At 37.5% G+C, this 19,940-nt stretch overlaps 1 protein-coding gene across 2 annotated transcripts in view; it reads right to left on the bottom strand.

The window, feature by feature from the left end:
* The window catches only part of LOC145686826 (long-chain-fatty-acid--CoA ligase 1), a 214,764-nt gene that overhangs the window by 182,334 nt on the left and 12,490 nt on the right, over window positions 1-19,940 (bottom strand). Inside the window, exon 1 of one of the 2 annotated variants that reach the window (XM_081760539.1) lies at window positions 17,231-17,500. The exons of the other annotated variant lie outside the window; for it this stretch is intronic. The gene's annotated coding sequence lies outside the window, so the exon portion shown is untranslated. Of the gene's footprint in view, window positions 1-17,230; window positions 17,501-19,940 lie in introns of those variants that run through there. 2 annotated transcript variants of the gene reach the window in all.

The following is a 19,940-nucleotide window of genomic DNA, read 5'->3' as shown; positions in this document are numbered from 1 at the left end:
GTTAGAAAATTTGAGGAAAAGTTGTGAAGAATATGAAATGGAAATAAATGTTTAAAAAACAAAAGCCATGGTGATTGGAACAAAGCGGTTGGTGTCAAATATAGAAGTAGCAGGTGAAACAGAACAGGTGAATAAGTTTCGATACCTGGGTAGTATTATTACTCTGTGGCTATTTGAGAATGCGTTTTTCAAGCGTTACCCCCTAGATCGAACGCGACCAAGGTGGGTATTGGTAACTTTACCTTTCACCAGAGTAATAAATCATACTGTGAGGAAGTCAGGGTTTCCAGGTCTTTTTTGTCAAATCCAGGCCTATAATAGCAGAGTTCCAGTACTCTGCACAAAGCATCTTCAAAGCAGCTGTTTTTTGCTATTAAAATCCACTTGCCTGGCAACATGTCTTTCTTTTTTTCCCCTTCCCTTTGACATCTTTTAAACAGCAGGCGGTCTATTGTCCCGAAACGCACCAAATACGCTCGAGTTGACGTTTTCTCCGCGTTTTTATTGATTTCCCGTTTGCGATTAGCCATCCACATTTAAATACATGGTCAGCGTATTCCAAGTGTACGCATGAGCAATAAAAAACGCGTTGCGCTGCTTCAAATAGTGATGGTATGAAGTGTGAACATGAAATAAAAGATAGAATAGGAATGATAAAAGAAGCCTTCAGGAGGAACAGAAGTCTATTTGATGGGACCTTGAATAAAGAGTTGAGAAAAAGATGGTTTGGAAACATGGACATTACGCAAAAGTGATGGAAACGACTGGAAGCTTTCCAAATGTGGGTGTGGAGAAGAATGAACTGAATTAGCTGAGTCTAGCGGAAAAGGAATGAGAGTGTATTAAAAATGGTGGGAGAGAAAAGAACAATTTTATATATTGTTAAGAAGAGGAAGAGAAACTGGTTAGAATATTGGCTAAGAAGCCAACTGTATCATGAGGGACATGCTAGAGGGTATGGTAGCAGGAAAGAGAGGGAGGGGGTGAAGGAGACAATTAATGGACGATATCAAAACGCCAAAATCGTACGTGTAGACGATAGGATTAGCGGAAGATCGTGGAGCATGGAAGCTTTACAGTTACGGCAACTGATCTGCCACTAATGGCAGAATTCCTATGATGATGACGATGATAGTTTTTCATAACATTGTCAGTACCTTTCCTTCGCAAATTTTGTAAATACGTATTCAGTAGCTTCTGCATAAATTCTTGAAAGTAAAAGTTCAAGTTTATTTTCATAACTAAAGCACACCTATCACAGTTTGTTTTCAGGGAAAAGTTATCAGATTAAAATAAAAGTTACACTGTAACTAGAGGCGCTGTTAGGTTTAGTAGTATCCAAAAATATACGAATCACAATACATCTTCCTCCTCAACTATGCTGTGAATTTTCTAAATTTAAAATATCAAAATATTTATTAATAGACGAGTCAACAGCACACTGTAGACCACCCAGCGCAACATCAATATTTGAAGAAGTGCAGGAGGTGGTGCGGTGAGATAGGTACACACATATAATATTCTAGGTCATCAGTGCAGAGTGGATATAAAAAGATGCCTTACTGCTGAGAACAGCAGGGAAGAATGCTTGCGATGTTCTTTCAAAGATTAAAAAATGAAAAAAAGAAACCAAGCATATTTTCTGGCAATGAAACAGCTGGCATTTCTCCGATATTATTGAGCACATGTTGTCCGAAGGCGGGACCCCTGTTCATATTTCAGTAAACGACATCCTGAGCTTGTTAAATTCCCTGTTAGATTCACCTGCTGAAGGAAAAACGCCAGTGGAGAGAGACAGCAGCCAAAATATACTGGCAGCTCAAATATAACAAAAAAAAAAAAAAAAATCGGACTTTTCGGCCTTTTATTTTAGCAAATCAAAATATTGCGTCCGCGGTTGACATTTTGTTATTGAGCTGGTGACGACGTTCATGATTTCTTGGATATACACAACGTCACTCGTACTGTGTCAGCGATGGTCCCTCTGACTACCAACTGATAGCGAAAGAATTTATACTTCAAAATCTACAGAAAATGCAGATGGTACGAGTTTAGTCCTGTAGTGATTATTCAATACATAATCTGAGGATGAACCTTACTTAAAAGAAATTTAGTCTGAAATTGTCTTCTATAAGATATATTGTTCAAAGAGTTCTTTTGAAATTTATTGAATCGGACAATCGGACTTCATTCTCCAAACTCTAAAAAATGTTGTATAAGATATACCCAGACCCGTATTTCAGTATTTTACGCCCCTGGAACCCTCAAAATTTTGCACCAATCCCTCTTATTTGTTCATATTTAGAATAGGCGCAAACAGTACGGCCGCGTCTGCTTAATTCAATCACCAGTAATGGTACGGTGTCACGCTACACGAATCTTGTAGCTGTCATAAAAAATCTTGAAACCCTACTATATTTCTCCATCTAAACATAATTCTGAAAGGGACATACGACATTTTTTCCATCTTGCAAGGAGTCAAACCATGTGCAACTTTCTGAGTCGTCTTGCTTGCTACCTCCTATCGCCTTGCTGACGTAAAGGACAAACCAGTTTCGCCTCTTCCGAAATAACGGATTCTTTGGACAGGGAGGGGGAGTGCGCTAAAATACACGTTTTTAATGAGAAAGTTCACTATTTGTCCACTAGAGTGCAGTGCTGCACGGGTGGTGATACCTTTCTTGCTTTCAAGTTGTAACATGTAGGCGTAAATAGTAAATAGAAAGATTGGGTTGCATGTTTTTTTTATTTTTTTTTATGACAGCTACAAGATTCATGTAAAATGGAAACGTGGTCTAACGGGCCGAACCTAATAATCACGACATCTGCAGACAAGAAACCTGCACATAGAGAAAAATAGAAAAAAAATAGTCCAAAACATAATAGAACAATGACAGACCAAAAATGTGAAAATAATACCAGTAGTATTATCCGATACCGGAGTGGTCCACAAGACGAATAAAACATTTGAAATAATTGGAATTGGAAAAAAAAAAAGATTATAAAGAAAATACAGAAGACCGTAATATTGAACACATGAAGAATCATAAGAAAACTTCCAGCAAAACAGAATTAGGGTTGGCAACTTTTGAAGATGGAAACACCGGACAGCCTCCTGGAGTACGTATACCCTTAAGGGGACAGACTACTAAATATTTTTGAAAAACTAATAATTTTCCTTTTGCCCGTTTTTCGTAAGTGGAAAGAGGTAATAAAATGTAACTTACCACAATAATTGATAATGTTATTCTACACCCGAAAATACGAATCCGAAAAAATTTCAGTGTTGCCATCCACAGAAATTACAGTGTGACCATAATTTGAATTACTCAAAAATCTAGGTAAAGGCAGCGACTAGAAAAATGAACTCAACGGTAATTGACGGCTTACCATTCTATCTATGTTTCTTGTTTACTACTTTTTAAATAATGTTTCTATTTATTTTGTAATAACTTATTTATTTTGTAACAATTTATGTAAATTTTATAAAATAAATAGAAATATTATTTAAAAAGTAGTAAACAAGGAACATAAACAGCATGATAAGTCATGAATTACCGTTGAGTTCATTTTTCTAGTCTCTGCCTTAACCTAGATTTTTGAGTAATTCAAATTCTGGTCACACTGTAATTTCTATGGATGGCAACACTGATTTTTTTCGGATTCGTATTTTCGGGTGTAGAATAACATTATCTATTAATATGGTAAGTTACATTTTATTACCTCTTTCCACTTACGAAAAACGGACAAAAGAAAAAATATTAGTTTTTCAAAAATATTTAGTAGTCTGCCGCCTTGTGACATCATCGCTCGTGAAAAGTGTGAAAAACCTGAAACTCGTTACTTTACATAAAATTGAGCGATTTAGAGTTCGAATTTAATAACTTTAATTATTTTTAAAGCATTTGTAAAACTTACTTATTCCAATTTTGGTTTAAGTAGGCACATGTAATTTTTGCAGTCTATCATCAATAATAATCGTACATTTAAAACAGAAAAGGAAATATAATTACCGCATACACAAAATACACTTAAAAAATAAGTATTACCAGCTTCACTGGGGCTGGTAATGTCTCATAATGCCTACGTACGTTTACTGGATCTGGTTGCATTATTTAAATGGAAGATGGAGCTGAGGGTGAACCAGTGCTAGCTGCGCTTTTGAAAATGTACTTTTGTTGACCTTTAGCACTTTTGATAAGTTTAGAAAATTTTTCTGCCTTCAGCTCTTCAGCAAATTTCGCGCACGACAGGTCGATATCAAAGCGAATTATAAGCTCTGCTTTAACCATGTTCATCGACAAACGATTCCTTCCGTCACTACAAAATAATCTCAATAGAACAGAGAATAGGGCTAGTGAGAGGAAAAATAACCAGATATTTAATGTCCGGGTTTGAGGTCGTACCGGACACCGGACAACTTGGTCAAAAACCGAACTATTGCGCCTGGTCAGACGAGAAGCGAATAATAATAATAATAATAATAATAATAATAATAATAATAATAATAATAATAATAATAATAATAATAATAATAATAATAATAATAATAATAGTAGTAGTAGTAGTTATTTTTAAACTTTATAAAAAATAAAAAATAATAACTACACTGCCCATACAAGGCCTTAAATTATTATTAATTTAATTATTATGATAATCAAAAATAAACTATTTAATAACATACATTAAATATGATTATTTAATTAATTATCTAATTCACTATCATCAAACCCAAATTAACCAAATTATAATAATATTAACAACCAATAATTAACCTTAATTATAAACCATCAACACCAAACCAAACACCACAATAATAATAATAATAGTTATAGTAATGAAATTCGCAACATTCCTGAGTGTTTTCATGTTATGACTTGCTTAAAAAAAATCATACAACATATTTGTCAAACTGCCAAATCATTCCAAAAATTCTGCGTTGATGATGAGAAAAATTGTAAACACTCGGAACAACATTAAATATGTGTGAATTCGTGCGAATGTGAGTGACTTCATCATATGAGGATCATCACAAGGTCGATCACGTGAGATTCTTCGGGATGTTGCTGTCGTGAAGCCAGGAACAATATTAGCTGTTGTTTACGACGACACCACATGATCAGTCTTGTCTCCCAAGGTGATGTGATTTCACGGCTTGTCCTCAACCATGACAAGAACAAAGAAATCCCGTTGGCTCGAAGAAGAATAATCATTGAAGTGTTTGAGAGCTTCTACCGTTTGATTCAACAAGCGTTGGTGTGTCTGTCTGTCCATTCCACGACAATCATTGTAAAAGTTCATCTAATTTTAATGAGGATGATGTGTGCTTTACAATGACGCCAATTTTTGTATAACTTTTAGGAGGCCTAATTCAGGTTTGTCAAATAAACATTAACAAGCAGAGCCGGCCCTAGACAATTTGCCGCCCCATGTAATGGCATTATTTGTCGCCCTCTTTCTTCAGAAAGAACAAATCTTAAAAGCCACGATTTTAACTATGGTACACCATCATCAACAACGGAGACGGAAAAAGCACTCGCACTCAGAAAGTACAAAACACTACAAACACAATTTTATTGTGTCCGTTTTTCTTTAGATAATAATATATTTATTATGTTAATGAAAGATAAAGCAAACACACCTGCAGAAGAAAGATAGTAATCCTTTTTATAGAATTTAATATCGAGCTTCAATCTCAATATATGTTTGCAATTTCAGTGCAACTAGCTCTATTTTTATTTCTTGATTTTCCTTCTACATCTGTTAAATTAAAAAAAAACGTGTTTTCACTTTCAATGGTAAGGACCTTGTTTGTAACAAAGGCAAGACTTGTTTTCATATCAAAACTGTGATAACTAACTAAATGGAAGAGATGTTCGCTACTGTTCGAGAATTTGGTTCCTGTGTTGGACAATAAACAAACAATTCATGCTAGGATTTGTTTGATTATTTACTTTAGCTCTTCCCATTTGACCTTAAACTAATACGACCTAAACATGATTTATGAATGTAGTATTCAAATAGAAGTTCAGTTTAGTAAATTTAACTACCATCATCATGAACTCTGTTTCCAACAAGAAATATTTATTTTAAATAAAATAGTTATACAGATTTTGCGCCCCACGCAAAGGCACGTGTTGAACATATGGTATAACCGGCCCTGCTATCAAGATATCAATGAGGATGTTAAGAGTCTTCATCCCAGCGAAATTAAAATACCGCTAATTTTACAGTAATTATGTGATATCTTCAAGTAGATAAAAGATAATCGAAATGTGAAACAAGAGCGCCCTAGACAATATTATTTTACATGAGCAACATTTATCACGACTCACTTATCTGCTTTCGATTTCGAGCCATTTTGAAAATCGGCATTTATTTTCGCGTTTCTAAACAGCTGAAAACGGAAAGTCACTAGGTGACTTGTGATAACGGTACCTCACACACACACACAAAATATTGTCTAGGGCGCTCTTGTTCCATATTTTAATTATCTTTTATCTATTAGAAGGTATCACATAATTACTGTAAAATTAGCGGTATTTTAATTTCGCCGGAATGAAGACTCTTAATACAAATATGTAGACTCAAGCAAATTTCAATTAGTGATCAGGTGTTGTTGTATCTTGTCCCTTCAGATCTGCGCCCATGCTGATTTTTTCAGACAGTAGAAATAGGCCTAATTATTTGAGATTTAAATTTGACATGAATAATGTAGCGAGAAGAAAAAAAGAGTTTGAAATGAAATTTCCAACTCCAAGCCCCAAATTTATGCCTTGCAGGTTAAATGAGATGGATGCTAATGGAAGTGAACCATTATCACAAAATTGCAGGAATGAATGGAAGAAAACGGGAGGACTTCGATAAAACCCACGACTTAATGCTGTTAAAGCCCTAGGATCGAATCAGAGGCCCTCGCACAAGAGGTAAGTGTTCTAACGTTGAGCCACCGAAACTCTCTCCCAATTTCAAGTTTACACTCACACTAATGTGGTAAAAATTATTTTTTCACAGTAACTGTCGTTAGAAAAGTAATCGAAAATGAAACCTGTGAGTTTTACGTCACACAGTATGCCGGTTAGGCTAAAGGAGACGGTGATGATGAGTAATGAATGAAATGGTGGAATGAAGAAAGTGGGAGGAAACGGGAGATCCCCGAGAAAACCCATTCACACAGTGTTTGTCCACCACAAAGTTCACTTGGTGGGGGCTGGGATCGAACCCGGGACCCCAAGCACCAGAGGTGAACGCTCTACCACTGAGCCACCGTGGCCCCCTAAAAGGTAATCGATTTTGATGCAATATGATAGGTATACCGCATATATCGTATATTCCCGTATAATGTCCGCAAAATTTTACCCAAACTTTCAGCTAAAATTTCAGGGGGAGAAAATTACACGAGTTCTTCAGTTCGTACGTTTGATGATCGGTACTTGTACCGTGTCTGAAGCAAATGAAAGGTGTTTAGAAAGCTAACGAAAATATCGCAATTCAATATAGCTATAAATGTACTTACTTACGCAGATTTGAGCTTTTTCTTTTTTATGATATCGCAGCCACAACCTCTCGGCCCATAATATCGCGTGGCCAAAATCTTGCCACGCAAAAACTCGCGGGACGAAATAAGAGTTACAAATTTGCAATAATTACTACTGAATTCTTCAAGTTATGTTTTATCAGTATCACGTACTTCCAACTTTAATAGCATGCTTGCACGAGGGTGTTCGTTTTATTACTCACAGGAAAGTATACAGACCGGACCGAACGATAGCTACCAGGAGAAAGCAAATACACGGCGTGACAAACAACTTGGCATTTGAAGGCGGCGCTCCAAGTTCCCTTTAAATGCTGCTAGCAAATGAGAGTCCAGCGGTATTGCCAGGTTCATTTTGTGCACATCCACGTCTATCCTCTGCCACCTGATCGCGCTGTAGTTCGTCTGCTTAGCCATAGCCATACCCCTTAGAACTCGGCAACATCGCGTCAGAGCTTGCGTCTTATTCGTTTAGCTGAAATGCCAAGATGTTTGTCACAGGCTTTAGTGCAAAGGGTTAGTACGCTGAAGGCACTAGAACGTGCGCTATTCTAAGTTTGGTTATTAAAGTAAAGGTGCAAATATTTTTAAATTTACGGAAAATATGAGTGATATACTTACAGTTGTTTCGTTTATTACCATGCTTTAGAAAGTATCCTATATAAAATAATGCAATAGGCATTTTAAAACATTAGGAGTCGTATGCAGATTCGTTTTGACGTATGATTAGCGCCATACTAAGGGATTGACTAACGAATGATTATCAGAAAGGTATTCAGAACATCTGATTAGCACGTGGTGCTTGACTAAATTAATCACATGTAATTAATTAATTTAGAGAGATGCCCTGTTTTAGACACAATAAACTTCATTATTAGCTGTCTTTATTTATTTATTTATTTATTTATTTATTTATTTATTTATTTATTTCATTTCACCTCATCAGGTGAATTAACAGTGAAGCAGGTATTACGCCGAGTCCTCTACAATAGCAGAACTGTTTTTAAAGTAAACAATGAGAGATGAAAAGAAAATTTCCAGTTTTCTGGAGGATACATGCAACTGATCGATAAATTATTTTCCCTTATAATTACAATATAATTCTATTTTCGCTAATATTAACTGATTTCTACTTATTCCCCTATAAATGCATTCCTCAAAAATGAATACGTTAATTTGATTTCGTAACTATTTGTAAGTTGTTGTGATGCCAAACCACAAAGAAAACATTTCGAATTTCATATTTCACATATTTTCATTTTTACAAACTACGCATGCCCACGGGTGAAGTTAGATTTACATTAAAGTTGCAACACTTAAGCGTTACGTAAGGTCACGTGGGCTCCGAATTGTGGTAAAGGTGGAATAAAACGAGGCCTGCGGGGCTTCTAACCACCTTCGCTAACGCTCGCTCAGTTATGTTTCGTAGCGTAAGTAAATAACTTTTTTTTTATCAATAAAGTTGTGTGTACAAAGTGGACTAACCACGTGACTCAAGATCGGTTGGTGCAACTTCAATGTAAATTTAACCTCACCCAAATCAACTTATTACCTGAACTCCAAGCAGTCTCTGAACATCAAAAAGTACACCCTCCTTAGTACACAGCTAATACGATTAACTAGCTAACTAACTCTATGACCTATGGAACCCGGAGGATCAATGCCGCGTTCACAAAAGCTCTCCACTGACTTCTATCCTTAGCCAACTGGATCCAATCTCCACTTTGTACTCCTATTTCTCCGAGATCTATCTTAATCTTGTTTTCCCATCTACGCCTAGGTCTTCCTATGGTCGTTTTTCGGTTGGTTCCAGTTAAGATTTTGAAAGCGTTCCTACTTTCTTCCATCCTGCCTACATGACCTGCCAACCTCAGCCTCCTAGACTTGATGACCCTAACAATGTTTGGTAAACCGTATGAATTATGTAGTTCCCAGTTATAAAGTTTCCATCATTCCCCATTCCCGTTTCTCTTGGGCAGGGACGTACGCAGAAGATGGGTCGTGGGGGTCCGGACCCTCCCCCCGAAATTTCGACTTTTGTGTAAATTTAGCCTAATTTTAGGGGCAATTTTCGGAATTTTAACATAAAATACCTTCATATTGAGTTTGGACTACCCCGAAATAAATTCCTGCGTACGCTACTGCTCTTGGGTTTGAATATTCGTCTCAGGATCTTGTTCTCAAATACTTTCATTCTATGTTCTTCCTTCGAGTAAGCGACCATGTTTCGCAACCATACAGAACAACAGGCATGATTATCGATTTATATATTTTAAGCTTCAAATTCCTCGACAGAATTCGCGACGATAAGGGATTTTGAACTGAATAATAACACAAATTCCCTGCTTTTAGTCGACATTTAATTTCTTCGTGAATATGGTTTCCGCCTGTTAATATTGATCCTAGATATTTGAACGTATCCACTTTATCAAAAATATTATTCGATATTTTAGCGTATCCATAATTTGCCGTATTACGATTCCGACGAATTTCCATATATTTAGTTTTCTCTGCATTTACTTCTAAACCCCTTTTCCCTCCAAGCGTTTATTAAGACCTCTGCATTTCTTTCTATTGTTCTCCTATCATTCCCTATTTTAGATCATTAGCATATGCCATAACCTGATGAACCCCATTCAACTCGAGGCCCTGGTGGCTAACTTTGATTTTCTTTATAGCGTATTCCAGGACAAAGTTGAATAACAATGGCGACAACGCATGTCCTTGTTTCAGGCCATTCTCGTCGTGAAAGGTCGTGGACAAGAATTTTCTTACCCGGATTTTACTTTGGAATTCATTTAAACACATCTTAATTATTCTAATTAGCTTTTTTGGTATTTCAAATTCTGTAAGAATGTTGTACAATGTTTCTCTCCTAACCGAGTCGTAAGCCTTCCTAAAATCAATAAATATTTGATGTACCGGGTATTGTATTCCCACTTCTTTTCGAGTATTTGTCGAATGGTAAATATTTGGTCAATAGTTGATCGATTTCGTCTAAATCCGCACTGATAATCTCCAATAATTTCATCTGCGTATGGGGTCACCTGCGTATGGGAAGCTAATACGACACTAACTAATAATGTGACTAACGCTTGATTTAAAGTATTCTCATTGAATATCGCCCGCTGTAGATGACGCTGGCTTAGTGGTAGACTGCTCACCTCTGTTGCGAGGAGTTCATGGTTCGATTGCAGGCCATGTGAGTTTGTGATGTGCAACATCGTATCGGGAGTTTTCTCGAGGTTCTCGCGTGTCCTTCTACATCCTCATTTCACTTATTCTTTTAAAATTATTTGCGTTTCATGTATCACTCAACTTCTTCAGCGTAAAGAACATAAATTGTGTGTAGTTAAAAATACATTTTATTGTATTGTTTTCATTTCATTTTTGCAACTTGTGGATCATTAAGGATGGCTGGAAGTCACAAATGGGTGCAAAGTAAAATCAAGTCCAGATTCATTTCTCTAATTTCTACGGAAGATTAAATTTAGAATTAATTAGGACCAGGCTGACACCTAGCGGAAATCTCCCGAACTTCTTCGTAAAATTAGATCGACTACTTCGGTTTTAAGTGGGCGAGGTGTGCAAAGTCACAAGAGCGTAAAGATACCTTATGAATGGAACGTTAATTGAATCAATGGACGATGGCCAAATTTACTAATTTTGATCATTTTTCTTGTTAGAAACACATGCTCCTTTTTCCTTTCATGTGTTACTACGTATAAAGTATATACGAGGACATACCAGAAAATAGCCAACAAGAACATTTCTACCAAGGACTGTGAATGTCACCGTTGACTCCCATGGAAGAAACAACTGTACAGATGCATGGTGTCACTAATGTCAATCTACTCTGCTAAAAGCAAAAATTTTACATCGGTGCCGTTACTGTCGGTACTAGATGTAAATGCTCAAGAGTTACGCAGCATTGTATCGATACAGTCGATAGTAAACATAAAGGGTCCAGCGTAACAGTTTGACTTTTTCAATAGAGCTGGTGTTCAGTGGCGTAATTTATACCGCCAGAGACCAAAAGTATAATTTGCGCTCCATGGTGCAATAGTCCCGGTAAGTTTGAGACAATTTAATCCATAGGATAATAATATACCTATGAAACACTGAACATCTTACACCTGGGGTTTTGTTCCCCAAGCAAAATCTGAAATGATATTGAACAGAGTAGTCTTGGTATTGGTCTTGCATGCAAGACCGAAACCAGGGATACCGATACAAGACCAAGGCCATACCTGAAAAACTCGCACAAGACCAAGATTGAATGAAATAGGATCTAATGCTTATTAGTCTGTATCTCAAGCAACAACCCCAACCGGAAATCGAACTCGAGGTCATGCACACAGAAAGCACGCCCCTTAAACCGATAGACGATAAGAGAGATCACTACAGTTTCAAAGACACTATTTGAAATCTCTGTAATTTAAAGTACAGCAAATAAAAGAAAATACGCAGCTTGTTGAATTATGTAGGGACGGTCATATGGAACTCATGTGCGACCACTCACAAGGAACGGACATGAACGTGTCATCCGTACATTACGTCATAGGTTCGGTTTTGTATGTACAGAGCGTATTGATATACATTTCCCCTCATACCTACTCCGGCTATCAAAACAAAACTTCGTACACTCATATCTTATCCCTTATAGTATTTTTCAAGATACATTTGGATTGTGTGCTTTTACCCGGAGTCACTCCAGAGGAGGCCAAAGTTGATGGGAAAGATTATTGGAGGGAATTTTCCCGACATTCTCCCAATTTTCCCTGTTCATGTACGTTATGTGCCTCAATACATAGCACTTCTGGAAAGCTTGTTTCATGCTGAAGAGAATGAACTATTAACCATTACTTTGCACTGAACAGTGTTGATGCCATAATTATTTCACTGCGAGTCTACGATTTTCTTTATATTAACAGGGTTAATGGGCCCCAGATTTACTCCGTTGTCCATGCCACTTAATTTTTTGTGCATGAACATATTTTTGTTACGTTTATCGAATGGACTAGGCAGTGGTGCCCACCCCCTTATGTCCATGACGCATCCCACCAAATTGTCTATCCGTAGGTGTTCTTCAATGAAAAAAAAAAATCTTTTCGATTAATTTTTACACCCCCTCAAACATATTTATATAGATTTTTACCCCTCCAAATATTTCGATGACGCAATTTGCGTCATATCCCTCCTTTGTAGGCACCCCTGGACTTTTGATTCGGATGTCCGGATGACACGTTTATGTTCGTTCCTTGTCAGTTTTATTTAGCTATAGATTTATAAAATTTACAGAAGAAAGATCTAATGTTACTTCAAAAGAGTAATGTATTGATTGATTGATTTTGAGTTTTACGTCCCGTTTAGCAGCGAGGCTATATGAGACGTGGACCTACTGATTAACGTGGAATCCGAACCACATGAGCTCCCGCCGGGAATCGAACCCGGGTCTCCCACGCCAAAGGTGCGTACGCTAACCGCTTAGCCACGGAGGAGCTCAAAAGAGTAATGTATAAGTAATGAAAATATATGGAGATATTATCTATAACATGTCTAATAACTAGCAGCGCAAATCTGTCTTCAACGTTAAGGGGAGGGGGGACGGGTAAAACCGTTTTCATATATATATATATATATATATATATATATATTTTTTTTTTTTTTAAGCGATGTTCAAAATATTTATGAAGTTGAGAAACAATGCTGTGGAGGATCAGGGGAGCAGAGTTTTCTCCAACATTAAGAGGTGGACAGATTTAAGCATATTCTGGGGGAACATCAAGTTCATCTCACTTTCCTCTGCGGCAATCGGACACAAATCATCACATTTCTCTCCGAAAAACACATTTCATATCGGATTATTGAGGGGTACAGTCCCCCAGTTCCAAGATTGAAGGGGACATGTCCCCCTCATCCCCCTGGGATTTGCGCCAGTGCTTATAACATAAAAATATATCAATTCACTTTTTATCTATAAAACAGTCATTACGAAACAAGTCAAGTGAAGGCAGTGTGTTAACTCATGATATGTTGCCATGAAAGTGTGCGAGAAGTGTAAACACAGTGTGTTAACTCCTCAAGCGCAACAATTAAAGTGTCCGAGAGTGTCCCTTTGCAAATACGAAAATACAAGCTAAGCAATTTTTCTTACATCGCACCATCATATTTAAAATGTACAGAAGAAATATGCAATGTTATTCAGACTCGCACTCGGAATTTTTTGTTGGGAGTTGTCCAGAATTTGGGGCTCCAATGCTATAATACACTGCCTCTATGTACAGGGTGGCCCAAAAGTAGGTATACAGCACCGTATTTATCTGCATATGCCATTTCGTATAGTTTATTATTGTTATCCATATAGATATTGACTTAATTTCTTTTATTGTTTGTTCTTAACTTCTTTTCACTTACATTTTATTCTCGGAATAAACCGAAGAAAACAAAATTTATATTTTAATAAATTAAAATGTCATTTTTGATCAATGCAAGGCTGTAAATCTACTTTTGGGCCACCTTATAGTATTGACCAGTTTCATGGCCCTGCGTAGCGTAGTCGTTAATACTCTCGCCTTCGGCGCGAGTGGTCCCGGGTTCGATTCCCGGTGGAAACACTCTGTCGTAAAAATGAAACAGTTTTTCCAGGCCAGCCACCCTCAGTGAGGTTTTCCTGGGTTCTCCTCGTTCACACTAGACAAATGCCGGAATGGTACCTAAAATAGTGGTCCCAGAGCGCTTCCTTCCTTCCGTTTCATCGGATAGTGTGCACGCCAAGTGACGTCATCCCTCATATACAGTCACGAAAGAAAGTGTTCTTCAGTTGACAAAATTTCTTCTCCTAATAATTCAACAACAAATTAACCTATTACAGTATCGATTTTGGCAAGTTACCAAATTATAACTATTTTAACAAGAATAACAACAAAACGATCCAAATTAATTCATTTGTACCCGAGTTATTGGCAAAAGAAAATTTATCAACTCTCAAATACTTTCTTTTCCGTGCGTACATGACGGGCTAAATGGTCTTCGATGCCAACAGCCCAGAAATTTAATTCCTAATCCTAATCATATTGACAAGTTTTATTCTGCACACGGAAAGACGATAAATAATTGCCGCCTATATTTTCAGAAAAAATGACATAATAAAATAAAGAAAATAAAGATCACAAATGAAATAAAAGATGAAATCTTTATGCTACATTAATAATTTCTTTGCTAATCAAATATAATTTTATTAAGAAACTATATAAATGTATGCCGAGTTATAAAGTTTCAAGGGAGGTGGGATTCAGAACCCGATGAACTCCTGTATGGACGTGTCTCTGATGTTATTTTTACATAATCGTTTACACGCATAAAACCGTCGCTAACACGTCTTCTTCCTATAGATTCACCCGTTGTCGGACTGGCCAAGTTGAGGGTCTTTGGCGCTGGTCCGTAAACGCCCCCCACATATATACACCTAACACGTCAGTTGCAAAACATAAGTGACAAAATAATATTTTCTGTATTGAAGAAATATGCAGTACAAAACAGATCGTTAAAAAAAAGTTACAAAAATACTGAGACAAAGTAGTCGTGAAGTTACTGATATCTTCCTGCCGTAAACGTCACCAACACCTAGTGGTCCACTTGCCGGTAAATGTCGATCGTCGATATAACGTCGCGTTGAAGGATTGCCGTTAGTGTGCTACTGGTGGCAGGGTTTTGTCGAGTCGAAACAGATATTTGTGTTGAAGTCGTAGTGTTGAAGTTACCACCGCGTAGCAGCGGGGACTTCATTTTGATCGCGTTCCTTTGGTTCGTCGCGAAGAAACGCGAAGGGACCAACACGAACTCTTGCCAATCATATACCTGCTGTTATTATTATATATTATTTTTTCCTGACGAATTGTTCCGAAAGTGAGCTCTGGGGGGGTCAAAAATAACCCGTGCCTCTACATCATGAAATGAGAAATCTTGAGATGAGTGCGCATAATTGTATGAATTTAGATGACATTTCTCGGCGATTATTAGAAAGTAAATATGGGAGAACTATGAAATAAAGTAAATAGACGAGCGTCATTTTCTTATAAAATTCCATGGCGAAAGCATTTTATCTCATCCCAAACAGTTATTGTCGAATATACACAATTAAAGGAGTACACTGATGGACCAAATTAAAAAGACCCCGATAATTTATCCCTCTACAAGCGAGGTTTTATTCATCGCCTTCGTGGCGAAGTCGAGAGAGCACGCGCCTAGTAATCATTAGGTTGGTGGTTCGCGCCCTCGCGGGTACTTCTTTATTTAGTGCTTTTTAGACTTACCTTAATATAAAGAAATCACACATATAGGCGATTTTCATATTTTGGGGGACTTAATTTGTGCTTCATTGGCGTTTCGTCGCGTCTCTACCGCTGATGGTATAATTTTCAAGACGAAAGTGGGGTCACCGCGGATCGTCGCTGCGGGGCCGCCAATTTTTGGCGAGATGTTGCTAATTGCCCCCAGGGTCCACCGACGCTTACGGCATTCGGATGAGCATGGGGGCCCGATAAGAGTTCTTTCGAAAAGACGAACTGAGGCTTCCGTAACCTTTTTGGTAAGAAAAAGACTCAAGATAGCATTTGCGATCGCGAAAATACGACCAAGTCCTACAGGTCCTGCGCCTCGTGATTCTGCGGGGCCCCCTCAGGCCTCGGGCCCTTGGCGACCGCCAAGTAGCCAATATGGCCAGTCCGGCACTGGATTCACCCCACACTTCAGCGCTGCCCTGCCTGCTTAGCCCTGACCTTACTCGTGTAGGATATGTTAGTTAGTGGTTTCTGCACTGTTCTTTTTATTATATATGCTCGCGTACTGTCTTTGTAACCCACAGCGGTTAAGCACTCATAAAGTGAATCTGCGCGAAAGAATGCAACTTCTCATGAGAAACAATTTAGAAAGTCGGTTTTGTGGTGAAAGATATATATAGAATGGAAAGTCATGAATTCAAGTATGATCACATAAACTGGGCTTGGACTATATGCAGAACTATTCTTATACATTACTATGTGTTTATGCTTCTTAGTTTACTATTGTAGTTAGAAATTGACATTTATTCCGAAGTTGGTCATCTGCCTGGTTTTCGACAGAAAGCGTAATAAAGCAACGAAAATTTTAAAATCATCAATTTTTAGGACAGCTTTAAAGGGGTATAATAAAGTAAGGTAGGGATAAGAAGGGTAAGGTAGGATCGGGTTAGCTTAGGGTTACTAAGTTTTGAGCCATTTTCTTAAAATTAAAAGAGTGAAATTTCTTGCCTTTGTCTAAGGATACCAAATGGAGAGTCTCTGTACACCTACAGCCATGTTCAGAATACACATGCTCGTTACTTTCCCACAATTCAACCATACGGTAACCTTGTGCGAAGTAGTTCCTTCCGCTTGCCAAACAGTTCCATGTTTTTAACCGCTTACATTAAAAAAATAAACAAAGTTCTGTTCTCCCTACATATTATCAAGCACACAAACGAGGAAATTATCCATTTCTTCCCGATAAATTTTCAAAATTTTGCTAGAAACAGATGACCAACTTCGGAACTAAACCCCAGAAATCTGTTGCTTGTATAAATGTTTGTTGAACATTATTATTTCTTTGCGAATATCTTAATTTAAAATATATAATCTTGTTTCAACTACATTGTAAATCATAACTAAATCCTCTTACCTCAGGTGTTACAATGAGATTGATGTACAAGCAACAGTTGCGTTGTATGATGACACATTTTCATCAGGCCTTCCGGAACAAATTTTGGCTTCAAATGAATTCAGCATACATTTACGTCATAATTACTGGTTAAATGTGGGTTGGTTTCGTTGAAATTAGTAATTTAACGGTACGAGACACTAAATTTATAGAGAATAACAGATTTATGTAACCGATTTCATTCATACTATTTATGATGAAAGTGGCAAAATAGCCACTATTTACAAGCGCCATCGGAACTACACACTCGAAAGCTTTTTCTTCTTTCTTGTAAACTTTAGATTGTAACAGGTAGCTACAACACGGAGAGATTCATTGACTGTATAAAAATAAAAGTATGTTTCATTGATCAGTTATGATCACTTAAATGTTTCATTCATTGAAGATATGGATAAGAAAAATTGTTTTCAGTTTCTGCTTTTTATTATCATTATTTTGCATCCTCGTGAAACACTGAACGAAAGGAGGATGAGGTGCAGGTGCAGAATATTTCGTCATATTTAAGAAAAAAATAATCCTTCAATTTTTCTTGTTTCTAATGATTCCGTGAGACTTTCTAGACTGTTATTATCCTGGAGCATGCCCAAATAATTGCGTACAGATTAATTATATGTGTGCAAACTGCTGTTTTTTCCCTTACGGCTATAAATAAGCGTAATATAACAACTACGCCAAAAACACAAAACAACTGGTGCGAGGTGACCACTAAAAATGAGAATACTGCCTAAGTCAAGGCAGGAACGCAGCAGGGGGGAGTCACGTGTTAGCACTGTGGTGCATTCGTAGGAAGCAGGCACGTCAGCGAAGGAGAGTATGCACGATAGTATAAACAACACTTAATACCGCATAAAATCGCGCTTGAAATGGTCTCACACTAATAACATTATACTTGTAAACCAGGAATGCAAATAAGCAACAAAATGTTACTAGCCCAAGAAAAAAAGTTATTAGTCCACATCCCATAATTATAAATAATTTATTTACCTTCGGTATTGTACTAAATACTCGCCCGCACCGATGAACCACTCGTCCCGGGCGAGTGTTAGTTTGCATCCCTGTTGTAAACATGCAATACGAGATTTATATATCGTACAGAAATACTCCGCCGGTAGAAAATAGTAAGTTACACAATCGTCTTTGATACGACCTTTCATTTTAATCCTGGTATAGCCCTTGTAATGGTTTGACACTAGAAGCATTTCACTTGTAAAATTAAAATACTGGTTACCTACATTGTGCTGAAATGTTCCGACAGTGGAAATTAATGTCCTAGGCAATCCTCTTTGATCTGCACTCACTCGTTTTAACCGCAAAACCACTATTTTTATGACGGACTATTCTGCATCAGTAATAAGGACCCGACCTACACTCAACGTAGTCTTCGAACCATGATCTAAACTGAAATTTTGTGAAGTTGGGTGGTGCAAGGATTCTCATGTAAAATCAACCCTCACCGCATATGTTGAGTTGATTTTGAGTTTAACGTCCCATTCAGCAGCGAGGCTATATGAGACGTGGACCTACTGATTAACGTGGGATTAGAACCACATGAGCTCCCGCTGGGGGTCTCCCACGCCAAAGGCGCGTACTCTCACCGCATAGGTCATTCGCTGCCACGCAATCATACTTGCAAGAATTGGACACTCTAATCTGATTCATGGCTATCTGTTGCGTGGTCTCTATGTCCGTATTCTGAAGAATGTATTGTCCCACTGAGTATTCGGCACATTCTTGTCGAATGTCCTGAACACTCAGAACTCAGAGAACGTCACAGACTGTCCTGTACCCGTGACCGGACGTTAGGAAATGCTGTGTATTTTGGCTCGTCGTGTTCTTGGCTTTCTGCATGCTGTTGGTCTTGCTCACGTTCTCTAGGCATTTTAGTTCGTTGTCACTTGTTTTACTTTTCCGTTGCTCATATTTTATCCTTTACTATCTTATTTTAATGTTACTGTTTTATCTTTATTCTTTTACCTGATTTTTTAAAAGCAACGTTTTATTTTTTAGCTTTTAGATTGTTCTTTATAGTTTCTTCATGCGAGCAGTCTGAGTTTGAGCCGGTATGTTGAGCGGGACGGAAACAAATAGCCTCGGTGCTGACGTCACCATTAACCCAACCCAAAATTCCAATTCCATACTTCCAAGAAAGGTTGATTTCAGAACTAACTTACGTTGGTAAAGGAAATCTTGTTGCACCATGCAGAAAATCGAAGTAACAATGAATTTAGAAGTTTCTACATACTAAGAAACTTGTTTTACACTGCGTAACTCTACCATCCACAAATCTGGGATATCTAACAGAACAACTTCGTCCTTCCATTCGTTTATTGGTCGACAGATGAGAAAAAAACCAACAGAAAGACTATAATTTCGAACTTTTATGCAGATTGCAAGAGATGTTGAAACATATTCTTGGAACCATGAATTGAGCATCCCAAGTATCCAAACCGGAAGCACATGGGCGTCCGCAGTGAGAGCAAAGGGAGGCAACTGCCACATCTGGATTTTGGAAAAGGTATAGGTTCTTCGAAATACACTAATTTTTCTTTTATATGGATTCAGTAGCTAAAGAGCATGTATCATCTCTACTGTTATTCCTCTACCGAAACCGGAAGCAGTAAAACCTACTACAACTTCCGGTTTCAATATTGGTTTCTATATATCAATAATT

This window comes from Thermobia domestica, chromosome 5 (genome assembly GCF_964235325.1).
Source record: "Thermobia domestica chromosome 5, izTheDome1.hap1.1, whole genome shotgun sequence".
In the NCBI taxonomy this organism is placed as follows: Eukaryota; Metazoa; Arthropoda; class Insecta; order Zygentoma; family Lepismatidae; genus Thermobia; species Thermobia domestica.
This window is presented reverse-complemented; position numbering and strand designations above follow the sequence as displayed.